This window comes from Gobius niger (assembly GCF_951799975.1).
Source record: "Gobius niger genome assembly, chromosome: 19".
Taxonomy (NCBI): domain Eukaryota; kingdom Metazoa; phylum Chordata; class Actinopteri; order Gobiiformes; family Gobiidae; genus Gobius; species Gobius niger.
Window position 1 is genome coordinate 19,337,076 of NC_136870.1, and position 27,170 is coordinate 19,364,245.

Below are 27,170 nucleotides of genomic sequence, written 5' to 3' on the forward strand. Positions count from 1 at the left end.
ATGCACCGATCGTAGTTTCAATACTGTTGAGACAAGCGGAGTGTTGTTGTGATGCCACAGACAGCGTGTGGAGGGGGCGTGTCGGAAAGGGTCAGAGGTTCTTAAAGAGACAGGGGCCTATTTCAAGTCATTTGCTGCCGCCATTTTGAAAGAGCAATTTTATACAAGGCAGTTATTCTAATTTACTGCATTTACAGACCAACAGAAGGTTTCGTCATCATTGTAGTGTGCTATAGACTGGTGCTATGTGGCTGAAAAAAGCATAATACCCCCTCTTTAAGATAAGATAAGATAAGATGATACTTTATTGATCTCACAGATGGAGAAATTGCATTCGATGAGAGAGCAGCAGCAGCACCCATTCATTGCGCACCACTCTTTTTTTTTTTTTTCCATTAGGCTATTTGGTTTTAGCATCATTTTTACTTTTGGGTTTACGCTCGCTATATATAGTTCAGAACACACTGCACACAGCGATCATTTTTTCCCCACAAACATCCGAAAATACAAAGGGCAAAATGTACTCCACAATGGATTTATTTAAAGATGCTGCAGTGCTATTCATGGTGAAGGTTAATTTGCTCTTAACCTAAACACCCAAACTGTTGCTTATCCACCAACTTCCACTTTCCCCATAGGATCATCACCACGGGACGGACGGCCTTCCATTCCCATTGCTTCAGTCTGCGCCAGTCACACGTCTTCAAACCTCCTTTCACTCCCCGACCAAATAGAGTATTAAAAAAAGACACATCTTTATCTCGCTTTTGCAAATGCTTGACCCTCACATTATCGCGCTCTCCGCTGCGAAATATATCCTTTTTTACTCCAGCTCGAAACCCGCAGGGGCCATAAAGCCGGCGAATCCTCTTACTGGAAATTGCCATCTTATCAGACAGAAAGATCGCCAAGACATTGCTTCTCAAATAGATCATGCTCTAATAAGTCTCTGCCAACCGAGATGCGTTTTCCCTTTTCATATCAGACACCTTTTAGCATACAATGAATCTGTTCTTTTTCTATTAGTCTGATGCTGTGGAGATATAAATGGCAGTGCCAAGGTGATCTACGCTCCGCACTGGAAAAGGAATTGAGAGGATGTGTAACACGAGGTGCCATCTGTTTGGCATATGGAATATACGGCGTTGAAGGGCTTATTTATTACAATTAGCAAGGACAGTGCAGGTAAGAAAGTAAGTGTTTTGTTTGTCATTCTACAACCGTACAATGGAATTGTGTTCAGGTGTTAGTCCTGAGCGTGCCGCCACTGTGGGCCAACCAGACCAGCATGTTTTTAGATGTGGGGGAAACCGTAGCACAGGGAAAACCTGGGTGGCTGCCTTCAGTGCTCCTCTGAAACGGTGCAGCATCTCCCGGGTTTGTGCTTGTTTTAAAGCGTGGTGTCCTGCACTGGTCAGCTCCACCACCTCCTTGATCTTTCTCCATACAGCTGCCTCCACTCCACAACAGTCTTTCACCATCTTCTGGGAAGAGCTTAGCAGTTCATCTGTTTTGTCCTCTAGAGAACGTCCATTTGCCAGAACAGAACACTAGTAGACATAGAAGGGTGTGGCTTAGCTGTGAGTCTTGCCCGGACGCCTCTTCGTGTTTCCCTTTTTTGTTTCCTCTTGTGACGCCTCCACTGTGCTATAGGTGTGGTGAGCTCTCAGTGCCTCTTCAGTGTTTCCAAAGAAGAAATGTGTACGTCTCAAATGTCTTTAGCTCATTAGCTAGCTGTTTGTTTACTATTAAAAAGCTGCTTCCTTCAGAACCATTATGGACTCTTTGCAGTATCCACTGAGCCTCACAAATCACGACAAAGACGTACAAAAGCCTCCAGTAAAACAGTGTGGAGCACAGAAACCATAAATGCAGTTCTCAGAAAAAGGCAAAAAAAACTCAGCTGTACCAAGAGAGATGGGGGTTGCTGCTTGTAAAAGGGTAAAACATGATCACACAAACAAGGAAGAAGCGTAGATGAGTTTTGCAGGCCTGAGCTCTCAGATGAGGCATGACACTGGCCTATAGGCTGTAAGCTCCAGTCGAGAAGCTTTTAGATTTGGTATGAGAGTAGTAAGAGGAATTTAACAGTGATGGAAAATAAAGGGGGTTTTACACAATGTTTTATTTTATGCCCATTGAGTCAATTTCTCCCCAATTTAAAAGGTCTTCATAAACCAGCAGACTTTTAATAGCTTTATTTTTTTTATGACCGTTTTTCAATTGAGAAAGTCTCACTGGCAATCTCAGTCGCCTTTTCATCGGGTTCTAGCCCAAAGGGAACCCTATTATGCCTATTCTATGTTTTCTTCAAAAGGCACCGTGAGAACATGTTGCAGAAAGGTCGCTCCTGGCCTGGGAATCAAACCGCGGACCTTCTTACCCCATACTTCAATCCTCGAACCATAATACAGCACCTGGGAATGCTTTGTAGATCTTGAGCGATAGGACGTTGACAGAACCCATAATATGGAGGATTAGCTCATTGTATTTTGTTTATAAAGTCAGATGGGTTTCAGAAAATATACTGTGCACTTGCGTCTTAATTACATCATCATATCTTTAAGAGCGTTAGAGGCATTTTTCCTCTTTGTATGTCCAAGCTGCATTAAGACGTTTGCTTTTCTCTTATCTGTCATTCTCTGTCAGCCCTGCCTCTCTGCCACACAGCTCTAATCTGAATTGTGTATCTTCAAAAGCCCATATGCCGGCTCTCATTTTGGGGGCTGGCTCTGAGATGAGATTGCCTCCCGGTAAGCACTTTCCAGGCAGCTCTATGGGGGATTTCACTGTTTGATCTACACTACCTTTCCAACAATAGGCCTACTCTATAGGAGGATTCTTGTCTCTGTGATCCGGCAATGCACTTGGTCGCTCCCAAAAGTTCAAGCCTTAATGCCCTCAGGGAAACACAGCCCATGCGAAATCACTTGTATTTCTGCTTTTTTTTTTTCACATCTGAAACATTTTTCAGTGCCAATATATGTACATACTGTATTGTACTGTCATTGATAACCATTGTTTAACGTCCTCTGAAGGATAAAAGATAACGTAGATTAATGAATTACAGACCACCAAAACGACTGCAAGGGGCTATCACAGGTATTAGGAAAAAAAAGAAAACAGGAGATGGTTTTATTGATTCTGTAATTCTATGCAAATTTGAGATCTGGGGTAAACAAAGACGAGATGAATATATAACTGAACTGAAGACATAATACACCTCCACAATAGGATTTCCCTTACCTCTCTTTAGAGACACCAGACAAGGGATAAATGCAATGAGAGCTTGCATGTAGAGACGGCATCTTTGGAAATGCCCATATATGATCATGTTCGCAGTAGCCAGAGCGGGAAACAAAAAAGAGAAAAAAATAACGTAATCTCGCCCATTGCTCCACCATTACTTTAACACACGCTGAATTATAAATATTTTGTTCCTATATAAAGATATAGAGACGTGAAGAGGAGCAAAACGGTTCAACAACCCATAAATACTTAAAAACGGACCATGCTAACCAGGAAGCTGCATTAGCTTCATGCTACATATGCTAATGTTAGCAATGAGTGCCATTTTTTTCACTTTCACTACTATTTGCTGTGAAAAAACATCCTTTTTAACCACTTTTGACTAGACTTTATTGGTATGTGATAAATATGTTTAAAATCTGCCAGACAACAGCTAAAATGAGTGAAAAATTGTGATTCCAATGAGAGGCTTTCTTCTCCCTCAGCGAGGCCCCTTGTATCTGTCTCCACTGAATAAACCTCCCCTTACAGTACTTTCTGAATTTGTATTCCCGTGTAATTTATAAGACTTTGAATGAAAGAATGATAATGGTAGAGATATGTGTCCCTTGGCGCTGAGCCCACGGACAGCCCACTGCTTCTGACCGACTACCTCAGCAGGGCGATGGCCGAAACGCCGAACACAACAAAACAACAGTCGGTGGCATAATATAGGAGCACATTTCACCCATAGTAAGTATAGAAAATTGGCACGTGGTTCCATGGTTGTTATGAAGCAGGTGTCCTTGTTGTTTGTGGTTCCTGTCCTGGCCACGTTACAAGGAAAAAACAAACTCGAGCATATAGTGGGCAGTCAGTTAAATGCTGCCGAGTCCCTGAAAAACTGAGATGGCTGTCTCTGGAATGGCTTTACAAAAAAAGAACATCTTATGAATTTTAACAGCTTTCTCAATCCGATCTGCTCTGGTGAGACAAATAGAGAAACACAATGTTCTGCCTTAGAGGTTTGACAAAGATATCAAAAAATAGCTTTGCTGCCAATTGCTCGGAGAATTCAACCAATTAAGCCCGGAAAGAAACAATAAAATGTCCACATAGCGTGACGATCTAAATTGTGTGTGTTTAGCCTGTGGCTTTTTGGTCTGGCAGGCATATAACTAATTGCCAAACCATTAAGATATATAAAAATCATAATCACTTCGGAACAGGTCATTAAATTTGCAATCAAAGAAGAATCAAGTGCGGACGAGGAACTTGCACGACTTTTGCAAACGCCTGATGAATTTGATCTCGAGATTGGACAGTAAAACTTCTCATATCAACTACCGAGAAACCAATCTTCGAAAAAATAATGGGGCTTGGAATGAAAGATGGTAACCAATAAGCCATGAATAAAAATAGATTTACTTCATAATTTGAAATCGGGGGTCAATGTAGAATACAAATATGCATTAAGAGAGCAGACGGTGTGCGGCTGGGTGAGCGGCGGTGAGTGGCGTGGGAAATGATGGCTTTCTGGAGTTAAGAGGAGTTGTAATTCGCTTGAGACAATAAGTGAAAATGAGGATTTATTCGTGATGTAGATGCGGCCTGGGGTCGGATTTGGTCTTCAAAGGCCTGCAAGTTTGTGCTTAGACTGTGGCGCAGATGATAGAGCAGCTCGACTCGTGGATCGAAAGGTCAGGGTTCCGAATCCTGGCTCCTACAGGTACCCATTGTTGTTGTGTCATGGGCAAGACACTTCACCCTCCTTGCCTCCAGTGTCTGCATACATTGGTGTGTGAATAAGAGTTTCAGTGGTTTCTTGCTGTGAAGCGTTTTGAGTGATGGTTTTGAAGTGTTTAAAAACCCTTGTCCTTGAGTGCCTACTGTATACCATTTATTATAGACTTTGTGCACTGAATACACTGTCAGGAGTAATAGTGACTCCAGAAAGATGTATCTTCTAATCAAAGATAGATATAGATCTGTATTATTTGATATTACTGCATGCAAAAGTATTAAAACATTGTTGTTGGTTCGCCCCTCAAACGATGAAAGTTTGAGCATCCATAGAATTATCCACATAAAATAAAAAACAGCACTTAAAGTTCAATATCATGCTCCCTGCACTTTATTGTTTTTAGTTAACAGTCTACAAATATCTATATTTATCCTGTCGCAACCAACAACAATTGCATCTGTGTAATTCAAAACTACAATGTCCTTTTCAAACTATTCTGAATGATGCATTGTTTTAGTTACTGTTTTTGGTTCAGAAATATCTAACAGGTCAAAAAAAATCTTCTATAGATACAGACGGCATCTCTGGAATTGCCCCTTATATATGGTCATTTTTGAAAACAGTTAAGGGGGAAAACAATTGTGAGAAGAATCTAAACTTTCTCTAATTATTCAAAAACTACTTCAACAAACGTTGAATTATGAATATAGTTTTCGACATAATAAAAATACATGGAGAGGAGCAAAGTGGTTCAACTGCTCATAAATACATTTTTAAAAAATGAGAATGCTAACATGATGCTACATGTTAGCACCGTGCTAACGCTAGCTAGAAGCTTGCTATGACGTTTTTTCACTTCTACAGAACAATCTGGTATGAGAAAATATCCATATGGACCCGATTTACACTGGACTTTATTTGAATGTGATAAATAAGTTCATATTCCACCAGAAAATGGCGAAAATGGTGAAAAATTGTGTTTCCCAAAAGATTCAGTTTTCCCCCTCGGCTAGGCCACGCCCCCTTCTATGACGAGATGCCGTCTGTATCTAACTGTGAACAGGCAAATTCTACCATAGAAATCTGGCCTGAATTTCATACTATTTTCAACTATTATAGGTACTCCACATATTTTGCCACGTGACTGCAATCAGTATTGCCACGTGACTGCAATCAGAAAGTCAGCACCAAAGAATACAATGTTGCTTAAGTAGAATTAAAAAACAATTCTGCACAGTTTTGCTTTTTACACAATAATCATGGAAGGTATGAGAGAAAAAGCTTTTGTCAAGTTTCTAGAAATGTAGCCCCTCAGTATTCAAACTATCGCTGTCAATCTCTGTTTGATCAACAAATGACAATATAAGCTTATCTTTTTCAAATGACAACGATTTAGCTCATGGACAGGAGATTGTGGGGAGCTTTCACTCTGCCAATTTGGTGTAATATCTTCATCTCATAACATTTTCTTCAGCTTTAGCCCGTCCTGGTTACTAACTGGGTTTTGAACGACTACCTTGCGAATTACCTGCGAGAGTCATTCCACTAATGTCTTTTTAATCACCTTGAAAATCAGTATATCCGCTGTGAAAGCTGCCAGTTTTCTCTCGCCCGCGAAACTCCCCGCTTTGCTGTAATGACTCTGTGAGGGGAGGGAGGCTGATTGTTAATTGCTGCTTCTGTTTTCACCAATTTATTCGACTTCTTTTCTGAATAACAAAGTGAGGAAGGTGCAGGTATTGGAGGCATCATTTTTAGTTTTTAAAAGTTTTTACTTTTGAGTAAAGCAACAAATCAAGAAAAAAATTATTGCAGTATCATGAGAAATCCCTGTTTGGAGTTTCATCTTTTGTCTGGATGGGTTTGCAGAAATGTCTGTTTCTCTCATTAGACCATGTACTATCATCTTGCAATATAGCACTTATGAACCAATAGTGTATGCCATCCATCCATCCATCCATCCATCCATCCATCCATCCATCCATCCATCCATCCATCCATCCATTTTCTTCTGCTTTATCCAGGGCCGGGTCGCGGCCTAGACACCTCAGCTGCTCCTCTCGACGTGAAGGAGCAGCGATTCTACTCCCAAGTAGCTCCTCACCCGATCTCGAAGGGTGCACCCAGCCACCCTGCGAAGGAAACTCATTTCGGCCGCTTATATATCCGCCATCTTGTCCTTTAGGTCATTACCCAGATCTCATGACCCTAGGTGAGGGTAGGAACCACAACAGTCCGATACAACGACCACATCACTGCCGACACTGCACCAATCCGTCTATCGATCTCACACTCCATCCATCCCTCACTCGTGAACATGACCCCGAGATACTTGAACTCGTCCACGTGAGGCAAGGGCTTTCCACCGACCTGAAGATGGGAAGCCACCTTTTTCCGGTGGAGAACCATGGCCTCAGATTTGGAGGTGCTGAACCTCATCCAAACTGCCCCAGTGCACACTGAAGGTCCTGATTTAATGAAGCCAACATCAAAAGAACAACATCATCTGCAAACAGCAGAGATGAGATCCAATAGGGTATGCACTGTTGAAATTCCCATAGAGAAATTAAATCTATTTTGTCCTTGTAAGGAGATCTTCCATCAGGATTAGCTCGATGCGTGTGATTTTTATAGTCAGAGAAACCAGAGAGCCCAGAGGAAACCCAGGAGCACCTTGGCCTCAAACAATGCACAAAAGCTGGAATATCACACATTCTTCAAAGCTTAGTTGTTATAGAGTATATATTTTTGTCTCGTCTCGGGGAGGGCTTCTCCTTCTCACTCTTTTCTCTATTAAAGCGCCTCTTTTGGCCCGCATTTCCATTACCTCCAAATTAGTCCCTGGATGCTTCTTGAAATTGGATTGTCACTCATCAATTGCAGCGTCTTTGCTCGGGCTAATATTCCAATGCTGCTTTGTTTGTGCGTGGAAAAGAGCATTCCAGATCCCCTGCCGCCTTCAGCTGTTGCCAAAGCTCAGTTCTTTTATCTCCAGAATGTAATAAAGAATGCCATTGAATAAATGTTTCGGAAGGAGGGGGTGAATTCAGACTACTGGCGTGAACCCAAAGCATTAGGCTATCACTCTAATGGATATAGAGCATTGGCAAATAGATTGTGTGAAATGTTACTGCCCTGCTCATTCACAGAGGCGAGTGAGGCAAGCTGCTGAGTGTTTCAGATATACTCAGATCAGCTGGCCTGTTTTCACCTTAGATTAGCTCTTCTTAAAACATCTATTGTGCTGATGTTCATTAAAATTCTATCTATCAGAGGTTCAGTGCTGGAGGGCCTGACGTTACTTACACCTGATATAAGGAGACAATGCCTCAGCTGGTAAAGTGGGTCGGCCATTCAAATCCCGAGGTGCAGACTGTCGGGTTCTTGGGCAAGGCACTTCACCCACCGCCTGTATGAATGTAGTGTGTGAGTGGTTGGTGTAAGATTGATACAAGTGCAAGTCATTATTATTATTATTATTATTATTATTATTATTATTATTATTATTATTATTATTATTATTATTATTATTATTATTATTATTATTATTATTATTATTATAGGTATTAGAAGGATTGAACTGCCAAACGTCCGGTTGTTTGATGACCACTCTATCACATGTGCCACTGTTGCCCCAAACTAATTATCACATCATCACTATACTCCCGCAAACTACTCGTTTGTCTCACTTGCTGAGAGTTTTATTTAAAGCAGAACTAAGAAACTCACGCCCCTAGAGGCCATAAGCGCCACTGCAGGTGTTGTAGCCTGTTGCGTTTTTTACCATAGACCGTTAAAAAGAATAGACAACTCCTCCACACTCCTCCCCGTTTGCCATAATAACTACGTTCGAGGGGGAAATCATGGCGGCATTACAGACTCCTCCTACCCTGCTGTGACGGAGCATGTTCCTAAAAAGGGCAGAAGGCCGGGATCTTCACTGTAGACTCAGCCCTTACGAGCTTTAATGCTAACGGCCTGTTAACGTGTCTAAAGTGCAATGCTATGGGAGACTATAGCGGCTATATGGAGGTACTACAGCAATGGTGGACCAATGGCGGCCCCTAGTGATATTGTACATCCAATTGCAGAATATAGATAATTGTTTCACTAAAATTTGGCTGCAAATACTGTTTAAGTTGTGCTAGTCCACTGTTAGCTTTGCCCGTTAGCCTGTTAGCTTCTACTTTGTGATTCCATTAGTGAGTATTGGTGACTCCGACCCGGTGCAGGAAAGTTGCAATTGTGGTTTTCTGGCCAGAGGCACTGGGGGAGATGAAAACCCCCAAATCATCCCATTAAAACTTGTATTACCTCCGGAGGGACTACGAAAAGGATTTAAAGCAGTACTAAGTAACTCTTCCCCCTAGAGGCCATAAGCGCAACTGCAGGTGTAGTAGCAAGTTACGATTTTTTAACTTATTAATTGTCTTGGAGAGTAAATACTACGCTGACAGGAAAGGTGAAGGGAGAGAGGGTTACTGTGCATCCAATTATACAATGGAAATATTTTTTTTCACTCAGACTTGGCTGTAAATACTGTTTAAAGTGACGTTAGCCCGCAGTTAGCTTTGCCCGTTAGCATGTTAGCTTTGTGATTACATTAGTGTGTATTGCTTTCGCCGCACCGGTGACAGTCAAGTTGCAAGCATGGTTTTCTGGCCAGAGACACCAGGGGGAGATGAAAGACCCTCCAATCATTCCATAAACACTTGTATTACCCCCACAGGGACTACGAAACGGATTTATTAAGGTAAACACGTTACTTAGTACTGCTTTAAGGTAAACAAGTTCTTCTTTTTTTTTTACTCCAGTGCCTTGAAACAACTTTAAATGGAAGCGGTACCAGACTTACCAAATGTGGCGCTTTAAATCCCTGTGTAATTAAACATAGCCTGTTTTGTTTGTTCAAATAAATTAAAACGACTGTTTTTAAACGACCCTTTGGCTCCGCTGAAGTGTCTCATACACGCCGACTGAATGACCTAATTTTCCTACAGAGACCATATTATTCAGTTTAACATTCCCTTTGATGTCCTCAGCGGGAGTCTCCGTCACCACACCGCACGCCTTCGCTCCCACCTAACCTCACTGCTACAAAGGCAGCCCGAGTGAATTTTAATGCCTCCTTCAAAAACCCAGGCCGCCCCGTGATGCCCAGATCTGATCCATTGTTGTCGGCTGTTTCTTGGCTAAGTGAGAGGACAAACAAGTCCGAGGTTCACTTTGATGTAGTATACTGTATACAGGAGGGAGACGGGAAGGGAGTGGGTGGGTAAACAACAGCATTTTCCCTCATGAATTAGCCATGGATCCAGGAGTCATTTAGAAAGTCATTTGGAAAGTTTGAAACGGATCATCTGGATTATTTTTGCTTCAATATCCTATATTAGCTCGATGGATTACAGTGTTCAGATGTACCAAACACACGCTCTATGATTTTGTTGGACCGGCTTTAGCTTTGATCACTGCACACATTCACTGTAGTTTCAATAAGCTTCTGCAGTGTCAAAAGAACTTGAATTGATGATGGGAGAGTGTGACCACGGTGCAAAGCCTTCTCCAGCACATCCCAAAGCTTCTCAATGGAGTTAAGAGCTTGACTCTGTGGAGTGGAGGCCAATCCATATGTGAAAATGATGTCTCCTGCTCCCTGAATCACTCTTTCACAACATGAGCCTAATGAATCTTGGCATTATCGTCTTAAAGAGGGGGGATTATGCTTTTTACAATCACATAGCACCAGCATCAATCACACTCCAATGATGACCAAACCTTCTGTTGGTCTGTAAATGCAGTAAATTAGAATAACTGCCTTGTATAAAATTGCTCTCTCAAAATGTCTGTAGCGAATGTCTTGAAATAGGCCTCTGTCTCTTTAAGAACCTCTGACCCTTTCCGACACGCCCCCTCCACACGCTGTCTGTGGCATCAGTGGGCAGGGGGTTCTGCTGAGGAGCAGTGGTTGGTTACTGGGCTGGTGACGAAAGCTCGGAGGCGTCTCCAGGAGGTGGGGGCGTTCCTAGGAGGACTCAGGCAAACCTTCCCCTAAAATGGCTGCCATCAGAGTTTTTACAGATTACTCAAAAATACGTGAATGTGCCAAGGCAACACTTCAGGCATGTTTTTAATGAGGGAATGACATAATAACATGATGTAAAGCTTGAAAAAGTAGATTTTGCATAATACCCCCCCCCCCTTTAAAATATGCCGGTGCCATCAGCGAAGAAGAAATCCATTGATGGACTAGCCAGGTCGTTCAGGTCGTCAGCTGCATTAACCCCAGATCATATCCAGTAGTTTTTCTTGTCTTTTTTCTTGTTGCTCAAGCAGTGTATTTCTGAGGTTATATTTTGATAAAGATATAAACTTTTAAAATGAATTTTGTATAATATAAATGGTGACGGCTCACATGGCTGGCTCTGTGCATAGACGACATTTATCGCTACTCTATCTCCTCAAAGTAACCACTCACCCAGACACGTTGGTAAAGTGTTTGCCGCAAGGACACAACAACACTAGGTGGGAGCTATAGGTAAACCGGAAGATAGCCCTCACTGCCACTGCTGCTAGAACATAAGTTTGAAAGGAAAAGCTCTAACAGTTTGCCAAAAAAAACATATAAATCTCATTTTTATTTTCAACACAACACACAGTAGTTTAAGGCAATCCCTTCTTTTACAGATACACAGTGGAGGTTTCAAGGGGTCCGCAAAACAAAAAAGGTCACTAGAGGACAGGCTTTGAGACAACAAAGGGGCACTACAGAGAGAAGTACAGTTGAATGTATTGATTATTGGCTCTCTTCCATCCCTGCACCACCTGAAGAGAGCCATTACTAAAAATATAGTCCTGAATCAAGGTTAAAGCACTTTACAACCTGTACTTTGAACATTATTTCATTTTCTAACTGTGAGCTATGGTTTGAAAACATCACGGCCCTAGTTTGGTTTTAATCCTTACCATTCTGTCTAGTGAAGCGTGTGCTAAGGTGTTGCTTTAGCCTCTTGTTGTAATTCGTGATCCATTTCCTATCGTTTCAAAAGTAAAAAATAGTGTTTATTCTGTCCGCGCAGATTGTGCCATACATCCGCTCCGCTCGAGCATGCCATTTTCAAACTTACAATAATTAAATCTAAAAGCATTGAACTTAACAAACACTGACACCGCTGATATCCATAAATTACGATGTGTTGTTTATTCCCGCAACTTAAAATGCTTTCAGACCACTCACCACTCGAAAGTACAGCGGCTCATGTGGGAGTGCTCTTGATTGATCCCGCGGCTGTACAGTACGGAGGGAGAAAAAAAAAAAAAAAAAAAAAAAAAAAGCTTGATGTTTTTGGGGTCAAGTTGGGGTCGGTAATGGAAAGAAAGGCAACGCTTATCACTCCTTTTGAACGACATTTCCACGCTCTGCCAAGGTGATGTTCCGCCTGTAAAGTTGTCGGTTATAGGTGTTGCAGATAAAGCCCGCTGTGATTGAAAAAAATCGGAAAAATATGGTAATTTGGGAATTCAAAGGCTGTCACAAGTGGCAGTGAAGTGGTGTTTTTTTTTTTTTTTTGTACCAAGAGAAATGTGTTTTCTGGCAGACTGGTACCAAGGGACTGTGCGGTGAAATTGGGCTATTTTGTTGGAGAGATCATAAAAATATCTATAAAATGAAGTAGTGCGGTGCTTCTCAAACTGAGGTGAGTTCAACTGTTAAACTTTTTATGAAGACAGGCAGCATTATGGCAGCAGACGCAGGAGGAGGAGTGAAAAGGCGCTAATACCCAAAATATGTCTTGACATCTTGCAAAACATGACAAAGGAAGATGTTTCTTGGGGAGCTGGAATGTCCCTAGACCCACTTCATAGAGAGAGGTTTGTTTGTTTAGCAGGTGAGGCCACTCTAATATCTATTAGCCAAATACTGCAGTGCCCCATCATTGCTCCTCAGTTGGGTTGCTCCCCTCCTGCGGGGCCGCTTGTCTAGAAGCTCATGCCTATGTTCCCACCTGTACGGGCCCAGGTAAAAATACCCCTGGGCCCGTACAGGTGGGCCCGAAAACAACAGCCAACAACAGCAAACAAAAGGCCCAGGTAAGTAAGGCGATGTCTTTTTTTTTTTTTTTCATACATTGGGCTAGGAACCTTACAAAAGTTCTAATAGTAGAAGAAGAAGTTGCAGCATCAGCATAGGAAAACAAGTAGTAGCAGGTAAGTGTGATGCCCACTATGTAGTCACATAGGACCAGTTGTTCAACAAATATAATCTGGATCAAAAGCAACATTGGATTGGAGCTCCTTAATCCAGATACACCGTTTTCAAGATTACCAATGTTCTACCTATGCTATGTAGATTTCAGAATCCTTCTTTGCCTTTTGAACAACCCATTTTCAAGATTTCATCCAATCCGAAAACCAAAATCTAATCAGATTACCTTTGAACAACGGGACCATATAGCCATTAGTGCAGGTTTACCACTAGAGGGCAGTGCTGGTTGTGAGACGCTTCCTGTTACTCGAGAGTCAAGACACAACATTTATTGTGTATTACAAGTATGTACATAAACAAACATAAATGTTGGCTCAGATGAAGCCAACCAGTGCTTTAAGTGGGCCGGTATGCACCGGTACACAGTACCGCCACTTCCAAAAATAGCTCTTGAGCGTACCGGTACGCTCATTTGCACATCTGTTTTAATCCTTTGGCTGCTCCGCCGCTTTTCAGAGCGCCCTTCACAATGCACGCTTCCTACTTCGTCTACCACAGAGACTACATTACCCATACACCCCTGAGTTGTATGAGTGAAAAGCGCGGTGCGTTGCTGTAGCCTCTGTAAACAACTTAACGTGGTGCTCGTCCACACAAACAAGCAGATCCCGGGGAGGGTGTGTGAAACGCAAACATCGCTGCTCGGTTAAAATACAATGAACACTTGCCTATGCTCTCTTGGCTTCAGAGGAGTAAAAGAACAAGGTTGGCTGCGTTGGCTGACCCCACCTGTGCCGCAGTCATTGAGGTTCTCACAAGTGGCGACGAGCACGAGAGCCATGTGCCCCGTTTGGCCTCGTAGATGCATAAAAACAAAACAAAGCGGTAAATATGGATTGAAACAAACTTCTGCGGACTGAGATGAGGCGGACTGCAGACTGAACGGAGCCTGACAAGCTGCAATGACAGCACAGAACATGGAAGTGTTTGCTAGAAAGCACAGACAATAGCCTGTAAGAATCATTTCTGCAACAGACCTTCAGAGACATCCATCTGTAAGAGTTCAGCTAAAACAGTCTTTCCTCTAAAGGTAAGACTGGACTTGGACTGGACGTTATTTATTATGAAGATGGACGTTCACAAAGCTTATTTTCTTTGCATTGGACAGTCATCATGAGTTGTTTATTTGAGCAGATCTGACTAATTATTGTGAATACATGATATAAATGATACAGTCCTGCGTTATTACAATATCATTTATGCTGTAACAACGCTGTAAATAAAAATAAATAAAGAGGGGCGGTTGGGGTTCTTGGCATAAAAATAGAGTACCAGCACTTATTTTTGTCAACTTAAAGCACTGAAGCCAACAACACATAGCCCTTGCTGTATTGTTCTTTAGTCAATGCGAGACTAGTATTTTTGTAAGGTTTGACTAATTTTGATAGCGCTAACTTCCGCACGCTAGCCGTTACTGTGCTACCTCACTATATTGGCTCATCACGTGTATTTCTCCACAGATGTTGCTAAAAAGTGTATTTTGTTGATATGAAATGTAATTTGGTAAAGGAAAATAAAAATAAAAGTGAAGTTTTAGTGCTAGTATTTCCGACCAGTACAGTACAGTATGTGTGTAACAGCAAAAAGCAAGGAATATGTATTATCAACTGTATTTTCTACCAAGAACTAGTGACATTCTCCGGCATGGAGGTGAAGATTATTGTAATGAGACAAAGTGAATATTGAGAATTGTAAGTACAAAACAGTCGGCAAGCCAAGACACAACACACATTTCTGTCTCCGCCACCCTCCCAATCCTTCCCCACATAAAGGTTAAACTGTTAGTGGTGATTGTACTGGCCTGATAGCTGCTACAAATGCTCAGACTTCCTTTACCCCAGACACTTCCTCCAGCTCCTCTGGGGAAATACAAGGTGTACTCATTCCATCCGCGAGATATAGCCCCTCCAGCATGTCTTAAGTCTCTTCTGCCATCTCCTTCCAATGGGATATGCCCAAAACACCTCCTTTTGGAAGAGAACAGGATCGGGAAGGAACAGAACAGAAGCTCGATGTAGAGGAGCAGCAGCTCTGCTCTGAGCTCCTCCCGAGTGACTGACAATCTTTACATCTGTTAATATGCAGTGGACAAAAGTAGCTGGGCTGAAGCGTGTGAAGCAGTTTCTCCATTTGAAATTGATACATTCTCGTATTCATCTCTCCAAGTGCCTCCTGGTCATTTAACATCTTATTATCAGAGCCTTTTTTCCGAATCAGCCGTATCTCTCCACGCGTTACCAGACATTGTCCTTAGAATTCATCTTAATATGGTTTGGTACAGATCAGCGCCTAATTATCAGTGACAACGAGCAGCTGCAAGGTACATGTATTAGAAGAGGCAATGATCCGCCGGTAATCAGAGAACTGAGAGGGATGGCCATTATGTAGATATGGAATTAGCTGTTAACCTAATGGCAGCGATGTCACTGGTTTTATAAGTATCAAGGGTAATTCAAGTGAAGGATTTTCTCTCTTTTATTTTTTTTTTTTCTGTACTTTGATTGTTTCTCTCTAGAGTTGATCCGCTAATGACCTGCCATTAGTTTGCATAAAGCGAGATCCAAACATATGTGGACTAATGAGGTAGGTGTAAATCAGTGGAGCTAAACAATCCCGCCCACTGAGCAAACCCACTCCAGTTCCATAGGTAAAAACCCTTCTGGTTTCCTATATAGACTGTCTGAAAATTGAAATGCGTTGAAAGGCGCAATGGAGGCGAATAATCTATGTGGTTTGTTGCCTCTTTACGTTTTAAAGCCATACTATAGGGGGCGCTGTGACTTGAAACGTTTTCACCAAACATTGAGTCGAGTTTACTCGGGATGCAACTGATACCACTTTTTCTAAAACAGATACGAGTACGAGCATTGGAGTTAAAAAAGCACTGATTTAAAGGAATAGGCCACCGTTTTTACATAATGAGATATGCTCTTACCTCACTTTAGCCGAGTTAATATATCCCCGTCTGGCAGGGGCGCAGATAGGTTTTTGAAACTGGGGGGGACAAAGCTGCTCAGGCATGACAACCTATCAAACTTAATTGCCCATCATTGCAAGACAATAATGCGTATTGGTACGGTTTCTAATCACTCACCAAGCATGCCACATGACGTATGAAAAAGCAGTCCTGACGTAGGCTACACTGTCTGATAACCAAGTAAACCAACAGCTCGCGTTTCGCATTTTGACACACGCACAGCCCAGTCAACACAAACACATGAGCGCAATACCGTTTCTCGCCGCATATCAAAGTGAATGGTCAAGGGAGGTGCTGTTTCGCACATTGCAAAATGCTTGCAAGATATTTTTCTTCATAAAAGTGAGGGGGACGGATCCAGGTGAATGAAAATCTGGGTACGTCATGTCCCCCCCGTCCCCCCCGCTATCTGCGCCCATGCCGTCTGGTCTTTGTCCGTGCGCTCTGTCACGCAAACGGAGCACATACGCAGCCTCTCCCACATGTCACATAGCTCCAAAAAAGCTCACGATAGAAGCTACCAAGCTCTTCCACGTGTTCCCTATATAAATAAAGTTACGTGAAGTGTTTTCATGCGAAGTATATTTACACAGAAATGTAGCATGTCGGGGACTATATTGTGAGGCGTAATGATACGAGGAGCAAAACGTCCGCGCAGTAACTCCTAAAGACTTCCCCCCACTCACTTCCGTCAATAACCTTAGTTAGGTAAGAGCATATCTCAGTATGTAAAAACGGTGGCCTATTCCTTTAAGTACTTGCTGATACCGAATACCAATACGAGTACAAGGCATTTTCTTCGACATAGTTATTGAAGTGAATAGACGGTTTATAGACTGACTTTTTCACAGCAGATTGGTTAGTAATTAGTTCATTTACTCATTTAAAAGAAGTCATATCAGAATTGAACAGATGCCATTTTACTTTTTTATTTGTATTCAGTATTATTTTTTATTTTTTATTGCACTGTCCATCATAGACAGAACAGCCCATGTCCAAAAGCTCCCCAATGCTTGTGCTTTATTCATGTATGTATTTTTAATTTAACAATAGTATTGAGATGTTACTTATTACTGCAGCTAAAGGGTCTCTTTTCGTCTTTACTACAGCTCCGTGTGTTTATAGTAACTTAGCCAGTAGCTACAGCATTTTGATTGTTTTGCTACAGCTAATTTTCGCTCAATATGGACATGCAGTATGTCTTTAATTTGGATTTTCTGAGTACTTTTTAGTCGCTGGTTTACTTTTTCTTTTTTTTTCTATTCGGAATATTGGATTTTGACAAAAGAATTCTCCAGTTTGTTGATATTTTCTCTCCTCAGCGGAGAGGAGTAGGTTTACCGGGCACACATCAAGTGGTATCGGTTTCTGGTATAGGGACCTCATGAATGAGTACGAGTATGAGTAGAAGCATGTGGTATGGCCCGATACCCGATACTGGCATTGGTATCGGTATCTGTCTTTTCAATCACTCAAAGAACATAGAATTTAGAAGGTATTTGTTTTTTGTTTTTTTATGTCTGACTAATTTTTCCAAGTGTTAAAATACTGAAGAGTAGTGTTCGGAAAATCTAATATTTTGCAAAATGTCCCAGTACAGGTCATAGCTCTGAGCTTGCGATGCAACCGTTAAGTGTTTGTCTCGTGTTCGAGGATCGACTGTGTGATCATCTGTGACGCAAAAAAAAGGAGAGACGTGATCATACTTTTACATTTACATTACATTTGAAAGATTTAGTGTAAATGTGTCTCAAAATGCTGTATGGTCACTTCCTTTTCCGGTGAAGGATAATGTTGCGTTGAACACAGCAAGAAGAAACATCCCCATTGAAAATCATTTTGAGACTATTTTGGCACAAACGATTCTGCCGCCCGGTGGTGAAATAGGCCTTGACAGGGTATCATTTCACTAATAAACTCTCTTTTGGAAACTTTCAAATTCCCCGACATTAGTGTCCCAGAACCCCGTTTTGCTTGGAGAAAAAGCTGACAAATTACGGCTTTCACTGGCAGTTAACATTGACAGCCACAACTTTGCAAGAAATATGAAGAATGTCCCATGCAAATGTGGCAATCTGGAGTTTTCAAGCTATGAAATGTGTGATTGTAAAATGCAAATTAAGTGTATTGCATTTGAAGTCTTCTTATGCCCTGTTGTTTTGCGATTCCCTCTCTGAGAAACTTTTCCGTCTTTGTTGTTTGACTTTCCACAGTTTCTCATAACAGAATAAAAACACAACTGTTTCTGAATTCTCCATCCACAGTGGTATGGGATGAAGCTGGAATGCACAGTATTGACCTATTGGCTTCAGAATGCATTTTTCATTCACCTTTTTCGGCTCAAAGCGTACCGCCTCAGTTCAGTTAAAGGTTTTCTCTTATGGCCTTTTCTCTATGAAAACTTAAGAGGATCGGCCTGAGCCTACACAGATATTTTATGCTGGCTCTGATATAAATAGCATATCTGTTGCTGCTTTCTTCCTGGTTTGTGCTGGACGAAAATCCCCTTTATAGACACACAACAGCACACATGGGGGTTCATATACTAAACGATTAACAAACACGGTAGAGAGCAAAAAAGCATGTGCAGTTGATATTTGCGTTTCTAAAAAAGGCCACAGCGCACACTAAGCACATGGGACCCAATGAATAATGCAAAACAGGGCCATTTTGCAACAGTGTGCAAAATTTGAGGTGGAGAAAATGTTTAGCGGGCACTGTCATATTTATCACGACTATGTGACGACCTTATGAAGTCCTTACGAAAACCGCACAGTGTATTTATGATACTGAAGGACTAGCTGTTAAAGGGATATTTCAGGATTTTTGACAGAGGGCCTCATTTCCTAGTTATCCAGAGTGTTTTTGATTTCTGGAGATATATATTTTTTTAATTAAGGCAGTCCTTATATTTGAAGAGTTTAGTGGGGCTACGCTATTACTAGGCTAGCGCGTGTCTATGGTAACTAGTAGCCTGCATTAAAAACCTCTTCAAAATCATCAGGTAGTCCTCCAAACGTTGCCATATCTGATTTGTACAAAGCTCCTTTGTGAATTCCACGGCCACAGGTAAACAAACTACTGTAGACCCGGTAACCTAGCAGATCACTCCGCCGCTGCGTAGCGTACAACCAGTAAGCTGATGCTGCTCAAATATAAGTTCTTTTAAATGCAAAATGGTTCAAAAATTATTCAGGCAACACAGACATTTATATCGGTAGTCCGGTGTTTTAAGTGATTTGCCTCAGGTGCACTGTGCTTGGGTCAGACTGTTTTTAATACAGGCTACTAGTTACCATAGACATGCACTAGCCTAGCACTAGCCTAGCACCACTAAACTCTTCAAGTATAAGGACTGCATGAATTAAAATATATATATATATCCAGAAATCAACAACACTCTGGATAACTAGGAAATGAGGCCCTATGTGAAAAATCCTGAAATATCCCTTTAACCGTGTTTCTGAAGGGCCGTTTCACGTTTCAGTGTAAGATCAGCGCTGGTTACCTATTATTCCTGAAAGTTTCCCATAGCCGTGTCTTCTGCACAGCACCTGGGAGAGATGCTGCTCAAACCATCTAGCAATGGATTACAAATCACTATGCTCGTCTTATTTTTATTACTGTTTTTATTGTTTTAATCAAAGAAAAGATTATTAATAGTGAACATCTGTCATTTATCCATCATAAAGCATCAAAGCATTTTGTGCAGCCTGTGCCAGCGCAGTCAACTCATTTACCTATCACATTTGCTGCACGAATAATATGCATAATTTCTCATGGTAAATCAGGTGCAACACTCCCACGAAATAACACATGCTATAGTACTATTCGCAAATTTAGCACCTGGCTAAGTAAACGAGGCTCATGGTCTGTTTCTCTTTCAGAAATAATGTTGCATTTACCATGTAGATCTATGTTCCCAAATTAAGTTTACAGAATAAGAAGATACAGACTTATCTTCATTCATAGCCAGTGCTCAATCTTTTGCCCTGACTTCAGTGCATAACATTGAAATTCACATCTCACTTCTGACAATCTCTCCTCGACTGAAGTGTCAAGTTTTCCTGCGACAAGGCAACAACGGTGGGTCAGTGCTAAATCAATGCGGTCGAAAAAGCAAGACATGAGTGGAAACGAGTGCGGTGGAGAGGGCTTCGAGGCCTTAATCGAATCCAAAGTTTATTCTGTGCTCCGGCTTGGAAAGGGGTCTGGGTTTAGTCCCGTCATCCCTGGCCTGAATTTCGAGGGCATCGGACAGCTGTAGGATTTGGAGTAAACAAACAGATACTGATGCTTGTTGACCATTAATGTAGAAGGATGGACACACAGAGATGCAGTCTGGATTCAGAATGCCTATATAAAGCATTATATCCTCTATAAGTCTTCAAAATGGCATCGAAAACAGGAAAGTATTAATATCATAATGTGCCACACAGAGCTGCAGTGTCCAAAAGTATTATGTTACGAAGCATGAATAATGATATGGGGCCTTTATGTTTGACAGAAGAGTCAAAGAACAGTGCTCTTCTAAATCAACCTGGATGTATACATCAAGGATTTGTTTTGTTCCCGCTTTACTTGACAGCACGGTCACAACACGGAAATAGAGTGAAAAATTATGATCCCCTGGTCTGGATGATGAAGGTTTGTGTATTATGCTGCTGACTTGTATTTCCTGATTATTCATTATTTTCTTTTAGAATAGGTCTTGATTGTGAAAATGAAATAAAGTGGAAGCACTTATGGTGCTATTTCTAGCACCATATGGACCATGTGGACTGCAGAGCCCTCCTTATGGGTTGCCACCGCAGCATTGAAGGATTGATTAAACGCAGAGCACGTAATATGTCTTTGTACAAATGTATACGATAAACAAAGCACTTTACTTTACTCTGACATACAAGGTGTGTCCTGTTTCCATAATGGAGCAATTTCCTTGTGAGTACACTTTTAGATATCTCATCATTTCCCTCCTTTCACCATATACCATTAGCAGCAAAGTCTCATGCCGATTTGTCGTATTTTCATGTTTTGTTCGGGCCTGGAGAGAGATTGACAAACCTTTGTTCTATACAAAGGCGTACGTTTAAAGCCGGACTTGATAAATTGGAAGCTGACAGGTGCAGTAAACCCGCTCACTCATCTCCTGCAGCCTCTCACCTGCACATTTTATGGTCATTAATAACAAGACAACACAGTGCTCTGCTCATTACCGCTGCAGTCTGAGCTATGAGCGCACGGGAAGGAATGTCTGTCATTTTCACTCCACGAGAATCAGAGCTCCACCAACTTTAAATGAATGTGCACGTACAGGGCTACCCCAAATCAATTTGAGGTGTTCCCTTGCGAAATACATACTTGGAGCTGGGGTTTGCTTTTGTTACTTTCATATATTATTCAATGTGTGTCTTTAGAATGCTTTGTTCCACATTCTGATGTCACGAGGCTCCCGATCAAGTCTTATTTTGTGCTAGTGAGGCTCTCCGATAGTAAAAGGTTGGGTAAGACTTTAAGTAGATAATTCACAAACATGACCGACCTGTGTCCCCAAATATGAGGTGAAGTTCAAATGAAATATTGTGAGGCTGGCTTATTGAAACTCAAAAGGTTTATTTATTAGAGAAAAACAGTGCACAAAAACAGCGCACTTGCTGCAGCGGTGGTGGCAAAAGAGACTCGAGCAACCGTCCATTCATTTCCAACGCAGGCAGGCGTCTAATGCAGAGATACATGGCAGCAGCGACCACAAACCACAGAACAAGCTCTGACAGACACCTGTGCATAATTGGCTCTCACTTCCGCTGCGTCTCAAGCAAACCCCCCACCCACGTGCTCCCACATGAACGGGGCTGGCAACAGAACCAGAGCGACTGAAAGAAAATGATTCGCTCTATAGGTTAAGTGCAGAGTTGCCACATCCTATGGCTTAATCCAATAAATATATACATACATACATACAATACAATATACATACATACATACATACATACATACATACATACAATAAAAGGACTGTCTCAAGGCTGTACAGGCCTCCAGTAGTTGATGCGGTCTACCATCTGTGGCACCGTCGCCCATACATGTAGGTTTGGTGACCACCTGTCTCTTTTGGTTGCGCTGCACAGGCATTTAAACCTTTGTCCCCCCCCCAACCCACCTATTCAGACAATATCCCACTTTTTTTACATAGAGAATGACGAATTATCCACCAGTCATCAAAGGGATTGTGCCAAAATGAAGGTCTTAAATGTCGCTGCCAACCTGAAAAGACTCACAGAGTTGCGTTGGGAAAGTTTTATTGGACATAAATCATAATTGGGGCTCAGACCCCGGTGGAAGACTGCATTAACGATATGAAATACATGGCAGTGATGAATGATAGACAGAGTCTTCCCCTGGTGGTGGTAGAGGTTGAGACTCAGGGCGGTCAGTTGACAATAACGAGCGGAGCCGAGGAGAGGCCAGGCGGAGGAGGGGCGCAGCACAGCTGGGAAACGGCCAAGCGATGGACGAGGAAGCTTAAGAAGGGGATCCTGGCTGATGAATGGCTGAAGCAGGATGAGCAGCTGCAGTGATTGGCTGTCGCGAAGGTGAGTCTTGAGATGGGACTGTGATTGGATGATTGGTGAAGAGCTGCCAGTGATGAGGCAAAGAATGAACACTACAGGTCGGTCTTTCAGGTTGAATTTTCTCTGAAGCTTCATTACAGTTGTCGGCATTAAATCTATGTTTCATGATCTTTAATGCTGTATATTTACTTTGCCCATTTTACACCATTATCTTTGTCCAATTTGTCGAATATCCACATTTGACTCCACTTTTTTTTAGAAAATATAAATGCATAGATTTAAAAACCTGTGATTTTGGACCAAAATAGCAAAATAAACGCTTCAATTCTGATTTAAGTTTGAATTTCTCATGTCTGTCCCTCCATGTCCCACTGCATCCCAGGACTTGTCCCACTTTCACAACTAATAGTTCCAGCAGAACTTTGTGCTTGTATCCTCATATGCAGCTTAAGGCAAACCAAGTTCAGTCGTGCCTTTTGAAACCCATCACCTTTTCTTAATCACTAACGGTCTATGGTAACTTCACGGCATTTAAGTTGGTAAAAGACTGCAAAAGAAAAAGCTTTTTTTCTTCACAGCTATAATATTTGATTCTTTTGTTTCTTTACTTCTAAAACTTGGTCCAAAACAACTTTCTAATTCGGCTGTTGTTGTTTTTTATTATCTTTTTGGAGTGAATCCAGGTCATGCATTTTTAAAGATATATCCGATGGACAAAAAAACACCACATAGAGATTAACACCAAAGTTTTGAACTCAAGAAATCGAAGTGAGTTTCGCAAAGTGACCTCGGTTTATGAGATTGAGTCCGAAACGGTCCGCGGCTCTCGCAGCAGCACTTCTAGCATAAACAAAAAATGTGTTAATTATGTTCAAAATGAAAGAAGAATCACACGGCATTAACTGAATTGAAATTGACTTGTTTGGTGAGGGCTTGAGAACAGGTTGAGACTATTTCTTTGTACACAGCGCCCCCTACAGGCTCCAAAAGGGGGACGCTGCATAAAGATGATCAAAGAGTGCCATCTAGTGTCAGTACAAGATTGTGCACTGCAACGACGACCTTCATGAAAGAAATGCTTGTATACTTGACTTTGAATTATGATGCTGAGTGGTTGAGGAAATAATTACCACTGACATTATTCATGAGAACGAAAAAAAAAAGAGAAGAAGTAACATTCCTTTTCACATTTGAAATCGCTCCAGATCCGCTATTAAATTATGTGTAGAGGAGGCCATCTGTGCAGAACTGATTTGACAGAGTCCAAAGAAGTTGTCTGGTGCTTGGACTTTTATGACATCAGCAGGTGGAGGTGTTTGGAGTTCATGGGCCCTTTAGTAAAATCACCGGTCACAAAAATTGACGGCGTTTCATTATCTTTTGCCTTGTTCTTTTCTGAGGACTCATTCACTCGAGACAGCAGCGTCCACGGATCAGTGGCTACGTTTACACGGAGACCAAAAATCTGATGATAATCTGGTTTCGGGAGTTCTCAGATTATTGACGAGACATGTTAACCGCATGATAAAGACGTAATCTGATTTCTTTCGGATCTTTCACACTTATGTATAAACTAAACAAAAGAAAAAAAGAAAGAAAGTAAAAAAAAGGGTCAAACTAATGTCATAAAGATGAAAAAATAAAAGACATTTTGAATTCAAATTTAAATAGGTTTATTATACTGTATTTACAGCTCTTCCCTTACATCCTTATTAACCTCTTAACCCCGCCTCGACCGAGTGCACTTTCTCAAGTTCAGCTTTACCAAAATCCATAAGGTCACAGCCTCTAGGCCAGAGTAACGCCTTATTTGAAAGCTAAGACCTACAAAACTCATCAATCTCATCTTTCCATCATGAGATTTTTCCTTGCGTTGTCGCCGCGCTGACATCTCTTTTTAAATCGGATTTTTGGTGCTTTGTTTTGTCACATTTTTCTTGCTTTTTCATCATTTTTTGTTACATTTTTTTTTATCCTTGTTTTCAACTGATTTTTTTCTTCAAGAAGGTTAAATGTTGAAGCACAGCTATTTGTTTATAACTTTGCTGGGATCGCTACAATTACGAAGAAAAATAAAGCAGAGTCGATTAGGTTTCAACCCTGAACCTTTGAGATCCTGTGCTGTCTCCGCTGGGCTCATGCACATGAGGTGTAATGCCACATGGAGCCCTTTGACTCCAAGTCCAAATATGGAGGCGCAATCATTTTCAATGAGCTCCACTTCTGCAGGTGGGTCTGATAGAAGGGATTTTTAGAGTCTGTCGCTCTAAAAATCCCAAACTGCAAAACCCGGAGTTTTGGATAATCCAATTTCTGTAGTGAATATAAACGCATCAAATCTGATTATCATCTTATTTTCCTGGCCATGAAAACATAGTCAGTGATGTGTATGGAAACAAGAGAATTCGACTGAACTCCTGCTTCCTGCTTTAATGACCACATAAAACTAACATGTCTAATTGTGCTTATTGTCTTTTACTATTCCAATTTTCAATTTGTTGACTGGACCATGTCAGTAATGTATTCATGTATTCTATAACAGCAGGATTTACTGTTAAAGCAAAATACATTTTCTAAGTACAAGTGCTAGCAGATATTTTATTATATTTTTTATTATATATATATATATTATTATTATTATTTTTTACATGCAAGTTCCATTTACAGCTCCATCCGTTTGATTATGACATAAAGTTCTGTAGTTACTCATTGTCGCCACAGAGTGTCGCTATTGTCTTAAGCTTTTTTTTAATATAGCCTATATACAGTTATTATTTGCGTTACGTGTTGCATGAAAAAATATCTAAATAAAAGTAATACTTTACTGTCTGGCTGCCTTTCAATTATTTATTTATTCTATATTATTCTGTACAAAGAAAAGCTGATTCGATAAGTACATTCAAATGTTTTTTCAAAGGGAGCTGTCCACTACCTGCTGGTGCTGAAACTAAGTCAGTGGCCCGTCATCATTGAATTCAAATATTTGTAAAATGCCTTTGGTCAATTCATTCCTAACTACAGTATATAATGTATAATGAAACATTTCCTGCTGCTCTTCCCACAAAACTACATGGTCTGAAAGATAGCTTGAAGTATCGGTTGTTAAATTATAGTATACTGTACATTCACAAATAGGCAACATTGTGATTGAAGGCTATACATGCTGCACTTTCGGCAAAGATCATTTTCAACCCACTTGTCTTGCTTTTAAAGTTAATAACATAAATTCTAAACTGACTGAAGGTTTCTCGATGATTGTCCTTTCTCACAAATCCATCTGATCCTCAAGTGCCTCCTGTTTCCACAGTAACGGACCGAGTGATGCGGTGAGAAATATACAAGAAAAGAAGCAAAAAATCCACTGGGCGCCCGTCTTTATCCCACTCGCATGCTTTCCCAGGAAATGTGGACTGGATTTCTAAGAAGGAGCTGTATTAGCATCTCACAGACCGAAAAGTAATCACAATTTAAAAGGCTAAATGCGTATGTGCATTGTGTTCAATCTTAATGGTGAATACTGTTTTGCAGCTTTTTGTGGAAACGGGCTCAATATTCCCTGGAAGTGCACCTCCGGACTGATGCGCAACAGCCACTCTTTGGAGTAGATCTTAGCCAAGTCATGAGCTGATCCAGTTCAAAAGTGCTGCAGTTCATTGGGGGGGGGGATGATCTGAAGGAGGCTCCGCTGCTGCAGCTGCTGAGACGGTATCATGAAATGAAAAAAATCACTTTGGACATCTGCTACCTGAGTCTTTTTTTAAACTTTGAATAACACAACAAAAATGAACCTGCTGCTTATTTTCGATAAAATAGTCATTAAATGTGGAGCCAAAAACATAGTCGTGGCCTTGGACACTGAGGTGAGGGTCGGGAAATGATTTCAAGGCAAATTTTTAAATATGTGACAAAAATTTTCTTTACATGGCCTGCTTTAACCCCTTAACCCCCACCTCAACCGAGCACATTTTCTCCAGGTGTGCCCAAATCTAAAAGTTTTTTGTTTGAAGCTTACAGTCTATAGGTCAGTGTAATGCCTCATTTGAAAGCAAAGACCAACAAACCTACAAATCTAAGCTTCTTTGTTTCTGTTATCACATTATAGTAGATTTTCTTGCTTTTCTGTCACATTTTTGTTTTTGTTTTTTGTAGCGTCTAGGACACATTTTGTTTTTTGTTAGTATAATGTAACTGCGATGAAGCCACAAAAATGTGACCAAAACATGTCAAAAAAGCAACTAAAACTCATCTTTCCATCCATCCATTTTCTTCCGCTTTATCCGGGGCGGGTCGCGGGGGCAGCAGTCTGAGCAGAGATGCCCTCAACCGAACCATGCACACATCCTCCAGCTGTTCTGGGGGGACCCTGAGGCGACACCAGGCCAGCTC